Source organism: Euprymna scolopes, chromosome 11 (assembly GCF_053919585.1).
Source record: "Euprymna scolopes isolate OS-2025 chromosome 11, ASM5391958v1, whole genome shotgun sequence".
NCBI classification, from domain to species: Eukaryota; Metazoa; Mollusca; class Cephalopoda; order Sepiida; family Sepiolidae; genus Euprymna; species Euprymna scolopes.
The window spans coordinates 18815613-18836414 of NC_136492.1; the positions used below are offsets into that span (position 1 = coordinate 18815613).

Consider the following 20802-nt stretch of genomic DNA (forward strand, 5'->3'; position numbering starts at 1 on the left):
AACAACCAACCAAATACTAGTGTTGGGACGATTAATCTGAATCGAGAAATGAGAAAAACAAGAATTTTTGGAAGTATCAGAATCGGAAAACTGTGTCTATTCTCCGGTGCCAAAAACGATTCTTTTAATAGTCTTCTTTTTTTTTTTCAAATTTTTTAAAACTTAATTTTTCATTGCTAGTAGTAACGATAAAATAATGAATATTCATTGATTTAAAACTACTAGTAAAACTGAAAGCAATAGATCAACCCCCCACAAGTGTATTTTTTTTATGTTTGGGAAATATGTATACATACGTCATGAATTCTTACGGTAATCCGAACTCTATAACTAAATATTTAGAGGTTTTAAAAGAATCGGTATTTGTAATTATATCAGAATCAGAAATTTAGAACTGAATCAATAATTGTATCGGAATCAGGAAAAATTTTGGAATCGTCTTCTCACTATCAAAAAGAGAAAGTATATGAGTTGTAGTAAGACAAGTATTCATGACTGACTTAAGACGATGAAGTCCATTCACTTCATTGAGTATTTGAATAAAAGGATCACTGGTTCTTGTTCAGAATTCACTCTATGTTACAAAAACAAAATTGTTAAAAATCTTTATGATGTATGCACCCATGACAGAACAAAATCGCATAAATTGATCAAATAATTTTTTTTCATTAAAAAATAAATAAATTTTTAAAAGATCAAATTTTATGAGGAACTAAAGACAGTTTTTTCACTCCACTATCTTCAGTAAACAAAGGCAAATAACTCAATTCCAACTTCCAGGATTTTTTTTTGTTTGTTTTCAGCTTTGTAATGGCTATGATTTACCAATAATCACTTAAAATCATTAAAAAAAAAAAAAAAAAAAAATGATTTTCTATATATATATATATATATATATATATATATATATATATATATAAAATTACTTGAATAATTTCACGTGATTTTTTAAATATGATCTTTCCATTTCATGACAAGTACTTGCAACATAATTTTTTTTCTATATTTTAATTTTTAGCATAGGGAGAATTCTAGACAACTACCGGATTGTTTAACTAATATTTTTGCCTCCACATAAACTCACAGCTGTCCACCATTTTGTGAAGCATTTAATATTGGTGTATTTACTACATTTTTTACACACTGCACAGGCTAATCTGGTCTTTGTCTTTTTTGTCATTAGTGGCAATATTCTTTTACAAAGGCTTACAATACGAAATAAGTAAAATCTTCTATTAAAATTAACATATAAAATTAGCTTCTCATATTTTCTTAAGTCAGACCCAAATAGCATTCAAGCTGAAAAATCAACCTTTGCTTGATTAGCCCATTTTCATTCATTATTGTAGTACCCTGTTACTGACAATATAATGATATACTTAGCTACAATTTATTTTCAAAATTACTTAGTCCAGCCCAGACTACTAATATAAAAAAATCTTAAAAAACATCACCTAAAAATAAAAACAACCTGAGCATGCAAGGTCCCCCTCCATGAGTGAAAAATTTACTTTCACCATGACTAACATTTATGCAAAAAATTTTTTAAAAATCCAAGACGTTGAGAAAAATGCAAACAAATGAACGATTTGGGGGCAATTTTACCTCTATGTCTCCTAGGTGGGGAACCCAGAATTATTCCAGAAAATCCGTTCTGGCAAAAATTTACTCTCACGATGACTAATGTTTGTTCAAAATTAAAAAAAAAAAAACATCCAAAATGTGGTTATTGAGAAAAGTGCAAACAAACAAACAAACAGACGCATGGACAGACAGGAGTGAATTACTAGGTCCAATCCCTCTTCCTTTGTTGGAGGACCAATAACAGATTTTTTTAAATTGAAGAATATGATAGGAGTTGTCTACCTTGCAACTAAAATTTTTATTCTTATTATTTTATTTATACACTTGAAAATCTGCAAACAAATAAAAAAAAAAAATTGACTTCACTGCATCCCAGGCAATGCCGGGTAGATACAGCTAGTTAATTATGAGAATAGTTTTTCTTTTTCTTTCTTCCTCTGGGCTTCTGTTTTCGTTTAAAAAGTTAGTCTGATACCATCTAGACTAACCTTTTCATAAGTAATGACTCATTCTGTAAATTACCTTTTATCCATAATTACACTTATGGGGTATTTAACGGCCATTAAATTATATTTTCATATGCCAATGTCTTTTTGTTTAATTTTTTTCTTCTTATATAATGGCATACCTTACAGAGTAACCTAAATTACAGCACCTCCAAAGGACGCAGTGGACTTTTTGGGGGTGGCTAGAAAATTCTTCACTTTGTTATTTATGAGTAGGAGAATTTAATTATAGACATTGTAGATAAGTATAGGGTGTTTCCCCCCCCCCCCCAAAGAAACGCCAAACTTCAAATTTAAATATTAGGTTGGCAACTTAGTCTTCGCCGTTTGTTAAATCTATGTTTTTTTTTTTAGAAGTAAAATAAGAAATAACAACTATTTAATTAATGATGTATTCTTCATTTGTGTTCACACCCTTTTCCTAACGCTCAAGATTCTCAATACTTTTTTGGTAGAAATCATTTGATTTGGACTCGAAAAATCAAAGATAAAAAAATAAATTTTTAAAACAATATATTGAAAAAAAAAAAAAAAAAAAAAATGGCAAGAACTTAATTGCCAATCCAATAGATCATAAAAAAAAGCATAAAAAAAATAAATTTTTAAAACATTTTAAAAAAAACAAAAACAAAAAAAAAAACGCAAGGACTTAATTGCCAACCCAATAGATCATAAAAAAAGCACCCTTTCAAATGATCCATATAACGTTCTTATATAATGTTAGAAACAAATTCTGTCAAAGAAAAGAAAGATAAACGGATTAAATAAAAGATATTATTGAGGATTAATAAAATATGAGGGTCATTCCAAAAGTAAAGCCTATTTTTTTTAACTGAAAAATTTAAAACGCTACAAAGCTACAAAGATGGGAGTGGTACCATTAAAACGAACAACCTTTTGTGCTCCATAATTTATTTTTTCTACATAGTCACCACCATTCTCAATGCACTTTTACCAGTCTTTTGATGCATCCGTCATAAAACTTTGGAACATACTTTGTTACTCACACCTCTGTTGCCACCTTGAAATCAATGAACCCATCTCTTCACTGTGCTGACATCAACTGCATCAGCTTCATAAACATTCAAACAGGCGCCGGTGAATGTTGATTAGTTCAATTTTTACTTCATGATGGAATCAATTATGCATCTCTGCTTCTGATGAACCTTCATAACAGGAGTTGCTTTCCTAGAGTCTCACAAAGTCAATATCTGCAATAGAGGGATGAAACTTTCATGTCATGAATGCATAAGTTCAATCATTATAACATTGTAATTTGCAATCTCCACTGATCCATTTGGCTGGAATAAAGAGGAGGTATTACTTTTGGCACATCCCTTGTAAGATAGAAAATTAAGTACTGAAACAAGTTTAACAATACTTAGTAAGAAATTCAGGAAAAAAAACTTTTGTCATGTTAGCTAAGATGTCATCTCCAGCTTGTACAATCACTTTTAAAGATTAAGGTATGCAGACTTAATCACTGCTGTTTATTTAAGAGGATAAGGGACATATGAAATGACAGATTTTTAAATTGAAAGCAAGGGAGATAAGTCAGTTTGGCATACAGAATTGGTCACAAAGAACTCTTCCAAATTAAAACATACAATTAAACTTTATAATATGATAACTTATTATTATTATTATTTGTAATTATTTTTCTACTTCATAATTTTTGGAAAATTTATACTAATTTCGGCCTGATATAGGTAATAACCAATAACGTTTTTTTTTTTTTTTTTGTTTTTTACAACCCAAAATGCATTTTTTTTCCAGATTTCCCTATTCTGTAGAAGCCCCGTTTTTTTTTGTTTTTTTTTTTTAATTTATTTTTATTTTTTAGGGGGTGGGGGTCATCCGGCCTCAAATTCATTTAAATATAGTTACTGGTCCCGAGCCAGCATGGTAGATGAAGGGTGGACCATCTGACACCACACTTATTTTTTTTCTTTTTTTTTTTTAACAAATGAGTCACTACAAGACTCCATCATAAACATTTACTACATTACTGTCCCAATGATTGTCATGCACACATTAACTCGTGGCCTCAGGGCCTTGATATGTGATGATTCCTTTGTAAAAAAAAAAACTCATTGAGTGTTCAGTAATTGAAGTAAAAGGGAAACGGGTCGTCCTGCATGAAATTCATTTCAATATAGTTACTGTTCCCATAATCCAGGCCAGCATGGTAGATGAATGCTTGATCAGTGGACTCCACGAGATTTTTTTTGGGGCGCTATCTAATGTATATAAATAAAAATTAAAAATAAAAAAACTCATACTTACTCATGACTTAACGAAATATATCCAAGTTTTGTATCATTGCAGCATTTTAACCTGAAAAATACAAAAAAAAAAAAACTCAGTTTAATTTATTTTATAATTATTAATTTACCTAACAAAAAATTTGGAAGTCAGTTTAATGCATAGATCCAGTGATGATGGAACAGTCAACCATTGGTTGATCTAGTCATGTCGTTACTACTATGAAAGAAAGAGAGAAAGTGGATCTTGGGTTTACTTCCAGCAGCCTTGTAACTCTAGCTTCCCTTATTTTTCCTTTAGTCCTCATATTCCATGAGTGATATTTCTGACAAAGAGGAAAGAATTGTTGTTTTCTGAGTTGGATTCTATTCATATAACATTTATCGTTCAATAGTTTTTGACTTTGGAATGGTACTTTGTTTTCTTTTTTTTCTTTTTAGTTCCTTACATAAAGTAGTTTCATGCCTTGTCTGGAAGGATTTCCATGAAAAAAAGTGAAACAGATCAAAGAGTTTTATTATTTTTTTTAAATAAGTGATGCATACATGGTCCCCCGTGAGTGCACAGTGGACGAGGCATAAATAAAAAAAATGACTAAGTTCAGCATTTAGCCCCAAAAGTTCTCAGGGGACGTTAAATCCTGGTGAAAATGAACAAACGGTGCAGTTTTAGGCCTTAACATATGTAAATTTGAGTTCTGCACCATGCAAAAAAAGAAAATGACTAAGCCCATCATTCCCTCCCCCCTTCATTTAGCCACAAAAGTCCCCAAGGCCTTAACATATTTAACTTTGAGTTCAGCACCATGCAAAACTGCTAAATAGACGTACACAGAAAATTTTGGACAAATATGGTAAAATAGTCTAAAAAAATGGAGTGTTTTTATTAGCCCTAAAAGAGCCCCTGGGGCACACCCAAAATTATATAAAAATCAGTTAGATACAACTTTTCAGAAAGTTTTATAAAAATCCAAGGCATCAATTTTATTAAGTACAAGGGGGGGGGCAGCCGGAGTTTTCCCGGAAAATACGTTCAGTTACTTTTTTGTTTTGTTTTTTTGTTTGATGTTTGTGCAAAATTTCACAAAATTCCAAGGCGTAGTTATTGAGAAATCTGCGGACTGACGAACAGACAAGGGTGAATTTACAGGTCCACCCTCCTTTTGTCGGGGGACCAAAAAAAATGAAACCGATCAAATTGTTTTATTTTTAAATAAAAAATTTTTTTATGAGTAACTGAAGAATAAGCTGCCTTGTTCAACTACCATTTTGAAAATAATCTAAAAACAAAAGAAAAAAACAGGGAGATAAATCTAGTATGAATTGTTGAGTTATATTCTAATGCCTATGAATTTCTATTAATCGCTTAAAAATGACTTTATAAAAATAGAATCACTTGATCAATTTACTTGGAAATATATTTTCATTTCATACAGATTTTTCTTTACTTATTTTTATTAATATAAAGAGAATTTTGGACAAGAATCGAAATCTATATTCCTATAAATTTTTTTTTTTGTGTATTAATATTCATATAAAACCCCTTTTTTATATTTATTTAAAAACAAAATACAACTTTGTTATATATGGATCGTGGAATTGCATTCATCTGCAAAAGATCTAGTTAATTTTCATATTCTTTTAAACATTCATTTTAATTAATTCCCTATTAATTTTTCCAGTTCGCTTATGGGATGATCATCTTTAACTATTACATGTAATTATATTATATTCTACAAGATTTATACTTGCGTAATATTTGTGTAAAAAGGTTATAATAAACACAAACCTCTTTCTATATATTTATGCATGCGTATATACATTTGTTTAAAAAATTTAGCCTATCAAACTCATGAATTTTTAGTCTAGAGACATGAAACTTCATATATAGGGTATTCGAATACATGTGAAACTTTATATTTGGGTTTTAGCCAGGGAATTTGGTGCAGAAGTGTGAAAATTAAAAAATAAAATTTGCCAGGTGAAGGTCGAACGACGCCATTACGTATATGCATGTGTAACGTAATAGCTATTGGTTTATGTTTTTAATTTTTAGTTTTCCAGTAAACATGTCTTCGTTAACGTCAAAAGAAAAAGTAAATCCTAAGTTAAACGTTTTGGTTTCAATTCTCGATGGTGACACATGATTTTTTTTTTTTTGTTTTTGTTTTTTTACTTTAAATCATTACAATATATTGGGTCCAATATAATAAATATGAAATCTGCATTAATCAAAATATCATATTTAAGCATATTTTATGACCGGGAAATGCCGGACGACCTGCTAGTATAATGTAGATGGGTTCTACAAAGTCTTGCTAGATTAAAAGTTTGCATCAATACCTATAAAGGCAAATGCGATATGCCAAATGAATAAAAGAAAAGTGAGTGCAAAAGATGAACATTAAAGAGGAAGATCTGATCAAGTGCAATGTTTTACCAATAAATTCCTTGACAATTTTTTTTTCTTTTCCACTGCACAGAATTTCCACCAATTTGAGGCACCAGCTAAAACAAGTGTTGTCAACCCAAGGTATTTTTAACTAATCCTTGAACCCAATTACCAACCACTACTTTTTTTTTTTTTTTTTAACATGAGAGACTAGGCTTTCTAATTGAACAAAAGGCTTTCTGTTATCTAATCCACCGAACCACCTCCAATTGTGTGTAAAAAAAAATTAAAAAATAAACAAAGCAAAATTGAGAGCCGATTTTACCAATTGACCAGTCGAGTGGGGACAGTTTCAAAAGGACAATGTTGTCTTAGTCAGCTTTCCATTTCATTTCTTTCAAGAGAACCCCCACCATCGTTTACCCTGACCATCTACTCTATGTAACTTCTGAATCTTTCAATCGGCCATGTTTTTTTTATCTTTTCAATAACAGTTCATAATTTCATCCATTTCACTTCAGTTGATTTTTTGCACTTTGAAGTATTTTGACATTCCTTGAGGAAAGGTCCTGGATATGACCTTAAACCATATCCAATAGTGAGGCCCCAGCTTGCGGGTTTTGGGGAGTGTTGAGCCATCCTTTAATTGCCATTGCTCCCAGGTCCACTCTGACCCGGAGTGGTAGTACCTGTTAGGGTCCCAACTATGGGTTAAATAGAAACCGACTTAAAAGAAAATATACTCTATTAAAAAATTGTTCTCCAAAATCACTGGATTCGGCATTAAATAACCTGAAAACCAACCAAAAAAACCTTGAGGAAAATTAATTTTAGTTAGGTGGGTTTTTTTTTTTTTTTTTTTTTTTTTTTTTTAGATTTTCTTTTGTTTTTCTGATTACTCAATGTTTATTTTCATTATGGTTTCAAATATTTAGGTTTACAGTGGTCTGCATATGTAATTTTCCTTGATTTTCCATTGATGTCTTTAGTCTGGCCGACGACCCCTCATAATGCGATCTGGTCCGTGAGGTCAAGTAAGTTGCTGACTCCTAATCTAAAGCATGTATCAAGTGAGAAAATCATTACAAAATAATAAACACTAAAAATCTTTCAATAAAAAAAAAGATAGCGGGAGGGGGGTGGGGGGTCGAGCAGCAACGAAATTGTTCTAATAACCAAGTAAATCCATTTCACGGGTCGAAATAAAAGTATTGGCATGATCCCATTGCCTTTAATTCTAATGAGTTGACTAGTGATGAATAATGAATAAGAAACAAAAAAGTCTAAAAAGAAAAATTATAAATTCACATCATTAAAATAAAGACGCCATTAAGGAATTCTACAACAAGGCGTCATGTATTGCTCAGAACTTTATGTGCATGTATACCTATATATCTATAAAAGTGAACGTGTCTGTATGTGTGTGTGTGTCTGTACATTTCCCTACGCACTAACTGTCAATTTTTAGTCTACAGACGCGAAATTTGATATACAGGGTACTGAGATTTAGAAAAATCGATGTGAACGGGTTTTGGCCAGAAATTTCGCTGTTAAGGGGTCAAAGTTCAACGATTTAACCTTTAAGAACTCTACCAAACTCTTCTGACAATTTGGGGTCTAAACACTTGACATTTTAGATATTGGTTTCTTGGACATGGGTCTAACTTAATAACTTGATTTGAGCCCAAAACAATAAATATTAAGGGGTCATAGTTAAAAAAAATTACGTTTTTTTTTTTTTTTTTTTTTTTTTTTTGCTCAGCATACACCTCCAAACACCCGGGCAACGCCGGGCACCCATTGCTAGTATATATATATATATATATATATATATATATATATATATATATATATATAAGTTTGTCTCATGTCCAGATAACCTACATCTAAAATGTCAAGTGTTTAGACCCAAAATTGGCGGAGGAGTTTGGTAGAGTCTGCAACGGTCAACTCTTTCAACTTTGACCTCGTGGCAGACAAATTTTCTCTCAAAATCTCAATAACCAGTTTGCTGCATGTCTAAATACCCTTTATGTAAAATTTCAAATGCTTAAACCCAAAAGTGGCTGAATAGTTTGCTAGAGACCGCAATGGTCAAATCTTTGGAACTTTGACCCCTTGGCAGACAAATTTTCGGTCAAAAACTGATTAAAAAGCTCGCCCTATGTCTGAATACACTTTATGTAAAATTTCAAATGTTTAGACCAAAAATTGGCCAAGTAATTTGGTAGAGACCGCACAGGTCAAATATCTTTTTTAACTTTGACCCCAATTTTGACCTGGTAACATTTATTGTTGTAGGTTTAAATCAAATTAAAAAGTTTGATCCATGTCCAAGTAACTTATCTAAAATTTAAAGTGTTTAGATCCAAAATTGGTAGAGTTTTCAAAGGTCAAATCATTTAACTTTAACCCCTTGACAGCTAAATTTCTGTCTGAAAACCGATTAAAAAGATTTTCCCAAATCTCAATAGCCCTTATGTCAAATCTCGAGTCTGCAGACTGAAAATTGACAGAGTAGTTTGGTAGGAAAATGTACACACACAATTTCACTTATATATGGTGTTTTTTAGAGGTGGCGAACTTTACTTGACAACTTCAACTATTGCAGATTTAGCAACTATCAGTTATTTTGAGTTCAGCTTGCTTTAGAAATTCATCAAATAGAGACTAACAGTCTTTGTAAATGATACAATCAATTTTAGCGAGAGAAACATTTGATGGACAAATAATTTCATGAAACGGACCTGTCAACTGACCACCTCGTTCATGCGATTTAACCCCATTAGATTATTTTCTTTGGCGGATATGTAAAGATGCATGTCTATTCCGATAAACTAGACACAATGGACCACTTGGAAGACAACATTTGACATGTTATTGCTGAAATCCATCCTAATTTAATGAGTAGTTTTTGTGAAAATCAGACATCTAGATTATGCCATAGACATGCGGAGCCATTAGCCCGAAATTGTATTTAAATTATAAATGCCAAAAATTAATCTTTTTTTAATGTCATCACGTAAAAGGAAGTAACTGATTTTTTTTTTTTTTTTTTTTTTTTTTTTTTTACAGCGTTATTGTCTCTTATGCTGACTCGAATTCTGTCTGTATGCCCAGAGAGAGGAATGGGCTTAGCAAAGAAGAAATAGAAGTCATGTTGCACTTTAGTCTCAAGCAATGCTGGGTAGCTCCATTAGTAATATTTAAAAAAAAATAAATAAATAATAAAGATGGCTGCCTAAATAGGATGTGAATCTCTGTTTTCATCATCGGAACTGAATTCAATATAAGTTTCTTGTTTTATGAATTTTTCTGTTTACTGCTTTATAATTTTTTTTTTCTTTTTACTAAAAGCAAACTTTATTTTTCTGAAAAGCAACAAAGATGAAAGACCTTGAATTAACAAATTTTAGTTGTTCATTTGTGTGCAAAAAAGTTTGTCAAAACGCCATTTTTTTTTTAATTGAAAAAAAAAAAAATTTTTTAAATGTTTACTTCAATTTAACAATTCTTTATTTACATTTGTTCACCTTGAACAATAGACAACATCACTGAGACGCAATTGCTTGTTCGCATTACATTTAAACTTCTACATGATTTCCATATTTTCAAGGCCTTCTCAAGGTAATTATAGAAATAAGGCCTTTTCAAGACAAAGCTCAAAATTCAAGGCCTTTTCAATCCTGTGCGAACCATGAGTAAAGGACGTAGGAAAGGGATTCTAGCTGTTCAAGGAGAGATGCCATTAGAAAGTCCTTTGGCATCGAGTGACCTCTACAGTGAAGGGGTGGGACTTTGCTGACTGATTGATCAGGGTTATTTACATGCAACCCACAAACCATATCCCATTTAAGTATGTGATTTTTGGAATATGACGTCTTCGTTTCATGACTAGTATGGACATCATAAAGATTTTTCTGCATTTTGTTTTATAAGTGTAATTTTAAATATACAACAATTTTATGCTGATACTTGAAGATAGAAGCATTCTAATTTCTTGAGATATTTTTTTTAAACAGCTTTTGTTAAAAATTAAAAAAAGAGTATATTGTTCTTTTAAACTTTTATTGTTTAAATAGTTTAACTTTGTTTTATTCAAAAAAAAAAAAAAAAGGTGAAAAGATATTTTTCACTCAGCAATGAGCATTGGAAGATTGTCAATGAAAGAAATACAATTATCATCATTTATAGTCGACACTTTGAAAAATCAGTCGCAGATGCGACTGTTTCACTCGCAATGTAGAGCCCTGTTAGCTTGTGAATTATTTTTAAAGTCTAATCCAAATAGTAATCTGTCTGACATATCAATACTTAATAGCAACTGGACTTCTTTTTAATTTATTTACACAAACATTTTTGGCTAGACATTTGCAGACATGGTTCAGTTCGAGCCTGAAATCAACTGAACTTAGTCAATAACCAGATTCAAATATTTTTCATCGTGTACATATATAAATATTCGCTCATTATACAAATTGGGTCTACAATTAAGTCTTCTATACAAGTTATTGACTAGACTAATATATAGTTTTTCTTTTTTATATATTTATTTTTTTTATTTCAGTTATTTATTTTTACTAGTTTACACACAAGCAAATGTTATTAAGTACTGAAAAAGTTTTACTTTATGGGGACTGATGATGGGGTTTCTTTCAGGTTTTATTTGTTCTAAAGTGAGTCTTTCTTCATCTTCCTTTTTATTATTATGATTGGCTATTTAAATCACGTCTATTTTGCAGTGACTTCCATTACAAAAAATATATTTTTGAATTCTATAGTAAATAATTAGTTATATACACAGACATGACAAAAGTTGGTTGGTTGGTTGGTTGTTTTTGTTTTACGGCATATCAACCTTTTTCAGGTTATTTAATGCCGAATCTAGTGAAGAAGAAATTTTTATTAGAATATATTTGTTTTTTTCAAGTCAGTTTCTATTTAATCCATAGTTGGGACCCTAACAGGTACTACCACTCCGGGTCAGAGTGGACCTGGGAGCAATGGCAATTAAAGGGTGGCTCCACACTCCCTAAAGCCTGCAAGCTGGAGCCTCACCATCGGATATAGTTTAAGGTCATATCCAGGACCATGACAAAAGAATAGACACTAAGAGAAATATTTTCCTAGGATTCATATATGCTTATTTATATTTACAGATAGTGATGAAATAACTTGGAGTATCTCATTAAAATTGCATCTAACAACATTGAAGCATGCCATGAATCAAAGGAGCATCAGACCTATCAGAATTTCCGCGAGGACGAATAGTGGGTCAACATGAAGGTGGTCATAGTCAACGCAAAATAGCAGAAAATCTTCCAATACTCCTTTTTACTGTTAATAGAGTGATCGTACAATTCACAAGAGAGGACAAAGAGTGCACAAAACCTCATCCAGGTCGCCCCAGGCTCTCTAAAAAAACCTTGGATTTTGCGAAAGAAATGTTGAAGAGGATCCTCCGTGCAAAGCCTCTGACATTGCAACACAAGCTGGTGTCAGTCCCGGAACAGCTGTCAGATATCTTCACAAGCGGCGTAACTATGGTAAAGCTGTGAAAAGGAAATCTTTGTTTTGCTAATGTAAAGCGCAGAAATGATTGGGCTCATGAGACGGAGAGACACGGATGACCTTTGAAGCAATTCTCTGATGAGTCACGATTAACATTATTTCCCAACAGTGAAAAAATATGGGTATGGAGGCTCCTCCAGTAAGAGTTTGACTTTAGAAGATTGCAGTCAACGCTGAAACATAGGGGGGTTTCTTGGTGCTATTTGGAATGATGGTTACTCAGACATGGTGGAGTGAAAAGGAAACACCAGTTCTGCTAAATTTGTTTCAATATTACATGAAGGACTTCTATCAATATTCTCAAGTGGTAGAATGGAATACAATGTTTTTCCGGCCTCTGGTTACGGCATTTGTCCCACTTTACGGTGTTATTTAAAATGTTATTTGATTATATACATGTGCATTATAAACTTTATTTTGTTACTAACTTTTAATATGTACTGTAGAAGATATTGCTTAGGCTCCGTCATACGCCGATTTCACTTTACGATCCCAACCCCGGAAATGATTAATGCTGTATCCTGGGGTTCTTCTGTATTAGTTATTAAATTTGTGATCACTTATTTTTGATTTTGTTCTATAAATTATGTTTACTGAAATAAACGGTTTCTATGGGTGTTTCTTTTTTTTTTTTTCTGTCATGTCTGTGTATATCTATGAGAGAGAGAAAGTGAGAGATTAAATATATCTGATAATATAAAATAATCGTTTAGCTCTTAAATGGTTTCATCTAAATTTCCCTTGCTTCTCCTATCACAAGTCATTAGCTACTCTAGCAGGTCTGTGGAAACGATATTCCCGATACTTGACCAAAGACTCTTGACATTTTAAAAAGTCTGACTCCTTCCACTAATAATAATTTGTCTATATTGTATATATTATTTACGGCGTTTTTTTTTTGTTTTTTTTTTCATTTTATTTTTTTTTTTCCATATTATTGTTTATTTTGCTTTTTTTTTTTCATTTTATTGTTTTTTTTTGTTTTTTTTTTTTTCATTGTTCTGTAAATTAAACACAAACGCATTTTTTTATGCTTAGGGGATATTTTTTATCAAGTATCACTTGAGTCGGAGTCAATGTGGCTGCATAAATTCTTTAACAAATCCATTATTAACCTAAAGCTGAGCTAATTTACGTCTGTTTCCATAAGTGTTTCTAATTTATTTTATATATATTTTTAATCACAAACTATATGCAAAAACATTGAAAAAAGAAAAACAAAACATGTATTTATTGTATTATCTGGACTACTGTTCCCACGAATTATTCTCACTACGTGTCATATGATATAACCTCCAACCTTCTTCAGGTGTATCTGTCGAACTTGAAAATCTGCGTGGAATTTCAAATGGAACCTTTATTTATTCCACAGAGGTAACACGCTCTCAATCCATTAGCCATTCTATTTTAATTGACACTCTTCTGAAGGGATTTCACATTTCAGCCAATGTAACCCTCCGACCTTCATGAGTCTCTTGCAAACTCGGGAATATTTCTGTTGAACTCTGAATCTACACAGAATTTTGAACAGGACTCTTTAATTCAGAGATAGGATGCTCTCGTTCCGTTAACAATAACTGGTTAAAACTGAATATTACCTAGTACTTTATCCTGTCTTAAAACTCCCAACTAGTTTGACTAGAGGCATCTGAAGAAGGTCGGAGGTTACATCGGTCGAAATGTTGTGAAAATAACACGAAAGATGAAAGCAGTAATCCAAATAATTAATCCTTATCTCAAAAATCCATGAGCATAATAGGAATCTTCAGTGATTTGCCATTGTATTCTTATTATTGCCTGTACTGAGAATTGAACCTTTAACTTTTAAAAGTGACTTAGAATACAATTTTACTCAGTACTTTATCCGTTATGCCATGGGTCCTTGTGAGCATCTAAAAAATTCAGAAACCTAAAAAAAAAAAAAAGGACACCTATATTTTAGTTTGTATAAGTAGCTGCAATTTTCCATGCACTTGTGGCATAATGGATAAAGTACTAGGTAATATTCAGCTGCGAGTTACATTCTTGTGGTTCAATCCTCAGTGTGGGTGACACATACAATTGTGAATTACTTAAGATTTCTACCCAGTCATGGCTGACGTAGCAAGAGGATGCTACTCTCAAAAATTAAATAAACGGTTCTGTGCAGATTTCCCAACTTTGACAGAAAGATTCATGAGTTCAACAAGTTACACTTGAAGGTCTGAGGTTATATCAACCAAAACATTGTGAAAATAACACTAAAGACCAGAACAATAGTCTAAAGAATCCAAATAATGTATATGTTGTCTTCTTTCCAAAATATTATCCTTTTTTTGTTCCAAATAGGAGTTATTAACTCTATATTGACAAATACAGAGTTACGTCCCTTTTATTTTTAAAGATTGTGCCTGGATGAAATTAATTCAGAGCCAGTTAAAGTATTTTATGGAAAGAATAAAATCAAAATTCTGACATGAATAATTCACCAAGTTTGTATTTGTATCTCTCATTGTCCCACACTTTCACTCTTGTTTGAGACTTCCCCTTCTCAGCTTTTTTTTTTTTTTTAAAGAAACTGAATATAACAAAAGGTGTGGTACGAATTTTAACATAATGAATCCTGGGCAATGCCGGAATGTAATAACAGCTAGTATTCTCACAAGATCTGAAGTGGACAAAGAAGTCAACGTAGCCAGGGTTTTGAAACTAACAAATGGCAACCATTTTAATCAGATATTTATATCTTGTTCTGCTTGATTTGGCAGGGGAGAAGGCAGCGGAGGGGGTGCTCTATAGCTCTCATTGTTAAAGTTTAAAAAAATAAATAAATAAAACAAAGGCAATCAACTAAAATGGTGGAGATGGTTTATTGATGTGAGTTCCATTAGTCTATTAATGTCAGACAATCATCCAGTGGATATTAGCTTGAAGTGTAGCTACAGCTGACCATCATTAAACACTATCCAGTGTGTGTGTGTGTGTGTGTGTGTGTGTGTGTGTGTGTGTGTGTGTGTGTGTGTGCACGAGAGATGAGTAGACTCAGTTGGACTTTATGTGAGTGGATGATGGCAAAGGAAACCATCACACACATATTAAGGCCGGTTGTCTCGGAAAATATCCAGCTACTTTGAATATATGAAAAACGGATAGCTTTTATGTTACTTGGCAACCAATCATAAGGGATAATGTATCTCAGAAATATGGGAAATATCTGGGTTGCCTCAGTTCTGATAGTGCTACCATTTTCGCTAGAAACAAAGGTCATGGTCACAATCCTTGATACTAGAAGTGCCTTAGCAAGGTGGGTTGAGTCAAATAAGCTCATGCTAAGTATTCAAAAGACCCCCCCCCTCTCCCTTCCGCCGCCAACCTTAGATTCTGCCCTATGCCATACTTGTTTTCAGCGGACAGGAGAAAAGTAAACACCAAAGATAGAAATTTGTATGCGTAATCTGATATTTTTTTTTTTTTTTTTCCATTATTCAGATTATTCGAATGTCTTTTCTCATCTTGAGCATTATTTTCACGTTTCAGCTGATGTAACCCTCCGACCTTCTTCAGGTGTCTTGTGCAAGCTTAGAAATCTTTTTGTTGAACCTTGAAAAAACCCTTGAACTTTTTGTTGATTCTTCACAGAATTTTGAACAGGACCCTTTATTTTTTTTATTACATTTTTACCCCAAACAAGGCACAGTACTACTTTCATGTACAGGCTACTATCAGGGACATGTCAAGATCAAAGTGTAGTATCTGTTCTTCAGATGCTGCACTTCATTTTCTTGTTCTCTTTCGGTGGAGGAGAAATCCTTCACGACTGAGACAATTTTTATTTTTGTACCTTTTCTCCACGTTAAAAAACAACCCTGGTGTCTAACTCTGTCCCGTGGGGAGGCATAGTAAATAGGTACTATCAGGGACATAAGTTACAGGGATACTACGTAGGGAGTTGAGCAACAATATGCCTGTTCACATTACACTTGAACTTCCGCATGTCAGTACAGTTCGGGAAGCAGTGTAGGGGTGAGACTTTACTGCTTGTCAGGTTTGTTGGGAATATTTACGTCGAGGGGGGGGGGGGAGATCAAGAACTTGTAGTTCGTTGGAGCATCCACCATTAAAAATACTTGTAAAACAGGCAGAGAGATGCAACATTTCATCGATGGGACGGAAGTTGAAGCTTACATTACAGTTCAGGACTGAATTCACATAGATAGGATGTTCTCGTTCTGTTAACCATAACTGGTTAGAAGTCTTCCGCAAGACTCTCGACTAGTTTAACTAGACATCATCTTAAGAAGGTCGATGGTTACATCAGCCGAAATGTTGTGAAAATAATACTAAAAAGGAGTTGTGGGATTGAGTTGGATTAGAAAAATAAACTTGGTTTTGATTGTTCCAGTTAGCTGTAATTTATAACTAACTGAACTAGTTCCCTTCATCTCTCACTCTCTATATATTGAGTCAACCATTCTAATATTCCTTTATTTCTCTGAGTATTTAAAGAAAGTTATTCTCTTTTCTCAGTGTTCCAATTTAATTTACATACGTGTGCCTGAACAAATTATCAAGCCTCATCTCGAAAATTCATAGGCATAATAGGAATCTCCTCAATAATCGATACGATCTCCTTCAAGACTTAGTATTCTCTTCTGCACCAGAAAGATCGGTACTCCTGCATTTAAGGACCTGCAGCTTCCACAAAGTTTCTCAGGGTGTGCTTGGTTGCTGACGGGAATAACCGAAAACAGTCGATCGCAAAAACATTAAACCGTTACAAGAAAATTATCAACAGGAAAAATATGGAACTAGAATAAATAAAATTACAAACATGTATCTAAACTCTAACCCTCACCTATGTGATTAAAATTAATTTTGTATTTCTTCCAATTTATAAAAAAATAGACTTCATAGATTCATATTAACTAAAAACAGACAGCGCATCCGTTAAAAGTTGAGGAATGCTCGACTGACCTTTTCCAGTTATTTCCATCAGCTGCTGAGTGACTCCGAGTCAATTTTGTTGAAATTGCGGGTCGATAAATGCAGAAGCATTGAAAAATCTTTGCAAACATCACGCTTCACTGTTAAAGGAGTCGAAGTTTTTTTCGATTGAACCGAGGAGGGCTGCTTACTTAATCAGGTTCCTTGAACTTTGGAACGGACGTCAAGATTTAGTAAATGCACGAACGATGCCACAATTCAAGAAAAATTTGGGAAGATCTCGGGCGACTGTATCCTCTTCTGTATTAATTGCTACTATCCTTTCGTCACATGACAACTTCAGCATGATTGTATTTTTTTTTTTTTTGGACAAATTTATTGAATTGAAAATCCATTAACAATAAGTCCAAGATGAATGAAAATAATGCTGAAATAAACAGAGCAAAACTAGTGTTATTTAAGAGTTTTCCTTCTCCTAGATTGGCTGCTCTATCAAGGCTGGAAAGTTTAATCAATTCTACTATTTAACACTAGTAGGAGGATTATCAGTTGAATTAAATACTTAACTCTTACCCTCGAATGGGCTTTGACCCTGAATTAGCTGGATAATTAGACATAATCAAGTGGACAATAAAGCCGTTCTTAACATGGGGGAAGGAGCTAATCATTAATTAGAAGGAACCATATCTTACTTGTCACCATCATCTCGTCTGCAGAGCAGAAACCAGAAGTCAAAATAAGCTGACAACCTTGACATTAATTAACTTAATAAATTTAACAATTTTTATTTTTAATTAATTAATTACAAAATACTCCACACACGACCACATATACGTCATTTATCTCCCTCTCACAGTGGGAAGTTGGCATAAAGGTCATGAAAGTGAGACGGAACAGCCAGCACACTAGAGAAAGAGCATTCTGATCTGCAAAAAATGCCTAGCCAGGCCCATCGGCATTCTTCAGCGGGGTTGCCTCAAGTGATTAGCAATAAACTAATCCTTTCTCAAAGAGAATACAAAGCGTTGGAAAGTGGACCTCCTAGAACTGCACAGGACCAGCATCATTCTGCAGTCACTAGTGAAGAGGTCATTTTGAAAATGGTTTGAACTCTGTTGGCTTTGGCGCCAAGAGAAAAATATTCTCTAGCTGGGGTGTGTTCTACAGTAAATAAAAAAAAACAATCACCCCCCCCCACCTATGAAGAAATGCAACTGTAAATGCACACGCACATACATACATACATACATACACACATACCTACTTTAGAGAAGTGTCCACCTTTCTCACTTTACTTACATTTTACCTACCAATCCAATTGCTACTGATGGAGTCAGGGAAGAAGCGGTAGGGGGGATAAATTATACATTATCAGGAAGTAGTTTTCACTCCCATCAACACTTTTTTGTAACATGGTTACCATGGTAACAATACATAAGGTAAAGAATGCAGTAGTTTATGTCTTAAAAAAAATGAAATGAAACACATTTATTATTCTTTTAGAACTTTTAGAATATTTCCTACAAACATTTTTTTTTTCACCCTTGAAGAATTCTTGGGATTCCGTTTTTTTATTTATTTCTTCTTTTTTTTTTTTTCATTTTACTTCAGTCGAAATACTCAGAAATCAAGGGGCACCCCTTTCTGGGGTTAACACTTGATCTCTCTCTCTCTCTCTCTCTCTCTCTATATATATATATATATATATACACGAGATTTGAACATTCCATTAAAGTTTTCCTTTACATCTCAAACACCAAGTAAAGAAGATAGGGCGCTTCTACACTATCAGAACGAAATTTTGTAGTCGGTAAATGAGTTCTCAGATAAAAAAAACAATGGTTTCTACTCATTTTTAGTTACGTGCAAGCGACTCTATAAGTCACTCTGTCGGTCTGTCCGTAACACTTTTGTGCTTGGCCTTTTGGACATTTTTTCCAATGAATTGAACTTTTTTCACACACACACACACACACATTTAATAAAAAAAAAAAAAAAAATGCGCACACACACATACAGAAATTGTATATATATATATATATATATATATATCCTTTTTGTAAAAACGCTGGGGTTTTCATTAGTTAGGTTTAGATTCCACAGAGTGAATGAGGTATTGTGGTAAATGTTGCCAGTCAAGAGTAAAGTCGCCAAAGACTCCAATTTTTACTTTAGTTACAAAGACCCTGCAACACTCCCCTCCCGAGATCTTATAGGGCCTTGTGCCTAAATTTGTTTTGTCTTTAAGAGATTTTACTTTTTTAAATTTTTTAATTTTATATTGGAATTTTTTTTAATTGTAATTTTTTCTTTAAACGAAATAAATTAAATATAAAGATCAAAGTGTAGTATCTGTTCTTACTACATGCTGTCTGTACTTATGTTTGTAACTGTGATATAAAGTGGGGGATAACTTTTCTGTATTAATTTAACGTAAAATGATCACCCACTTTACAACCAGTCAGTCTCAAAGCCATTCAAGTCATTCTCCAGATCATTCAAGTTGTTTATGAAGGATTCCAGTTATTTTTTAAGCATTCAAGCCATTCTTAAGGTCATTCAATTCATCCTTAAGTTCATTAAAGTCATTCTAAATCATTTACTTTTTATTTATTTAAGTCATTTCAGCTCATTTTTCGGTCATTTTAGTTTATCTTTAAGAATTTCATGTCAATCCTACATTCATGTATTCATTTATTACGCGAGAGCATGCGATTAATGGCTATCAGCCTTGTTTTTGTCAATTCTAATAAATTAGCCTTGGTGGCCGGCGTTGTCCGGGTGTTTGTAGGTGTGTGTTGAGGAAAAAAAAAAAAAAAAAAAAAATTGTAGTAAGCAGAGAGGTTCGAACCCATAACGCGAAGGCAGAAAAGAAAGTGGAGGTGTGTGCAAGGGTGTTGGTTGAGCTAAAAAAAGAAAAATTGGTAGTAGACAGGGAGGCTCCAACCCGTACCATGAAGGAGAAAAAGAATGTTAAGAAAAAAAAAAAGTGATGTCTTTGCCGTTGCGTCCATAGCCAAACCGGAAGTGGCAAAAGTTTAAATTAAAGCTAAGAAATCGAAAAGAGAACGATGACTTTTGAAAATATTGGTGCAAAAAGTGACCCTCTCCTTGTAGAAAAGTGCCCAGTTGAAAGTGAAGGAATTAACGTTTTTAGCCAATTTTTCAATATTTGTTGTCCGAAGGGTCGAGCTTCCAAACAAATACTGATCTCATGAAAATCTGTCGCTTCTATCAAAAGTTTTAGGCAGACATACATACATACATACATTTAAACAGACAGGTGAGATTTATATTATAGATTACAACGTTAGCTTCCAAATTATGCAGTCAATATTACTGAATTAAAAAAAAAAAAAAAAAAAAGAAACTTTAATCATGTCAGCAGGTGAAAAATAACTCGAAACGGAAAATTACCCCCCTTTTGAACTCTCCTGTGTCTTACATAAGCAAATATGATTGTTTTCTTTAAATTCTATTTTCTTTAATAAATAATTTTCTACCTTATCGATTTTCATAATTTTTTGATATAATCATCTTACAAATATGAGGAATACGTAGA

General features: G+C 32.9%; 1 protein-coding gene across 2 annotated transcripts in view; it reads right to left on the reverse strand.

Moving 5' to 3' along the window:
* The window catches only part of LOC145287785 (uncharacterized), a 475330-nt gene that overhangs the window by 250138 nt on the left and 204390 nt on the right, over window positions 1–20802 (reverse strand). For both annotated transcript variants that reach the window (XM_080135611.1, XM_080135612.1), the window contains exon 2: window positions 4377–4427. The gene's annotated coding sequence lies outside the window, so the exon portion shown is untranslated. The remainder of the gene's footprint in view (window positions 1–4376; window positions 4428–20802) is intronic.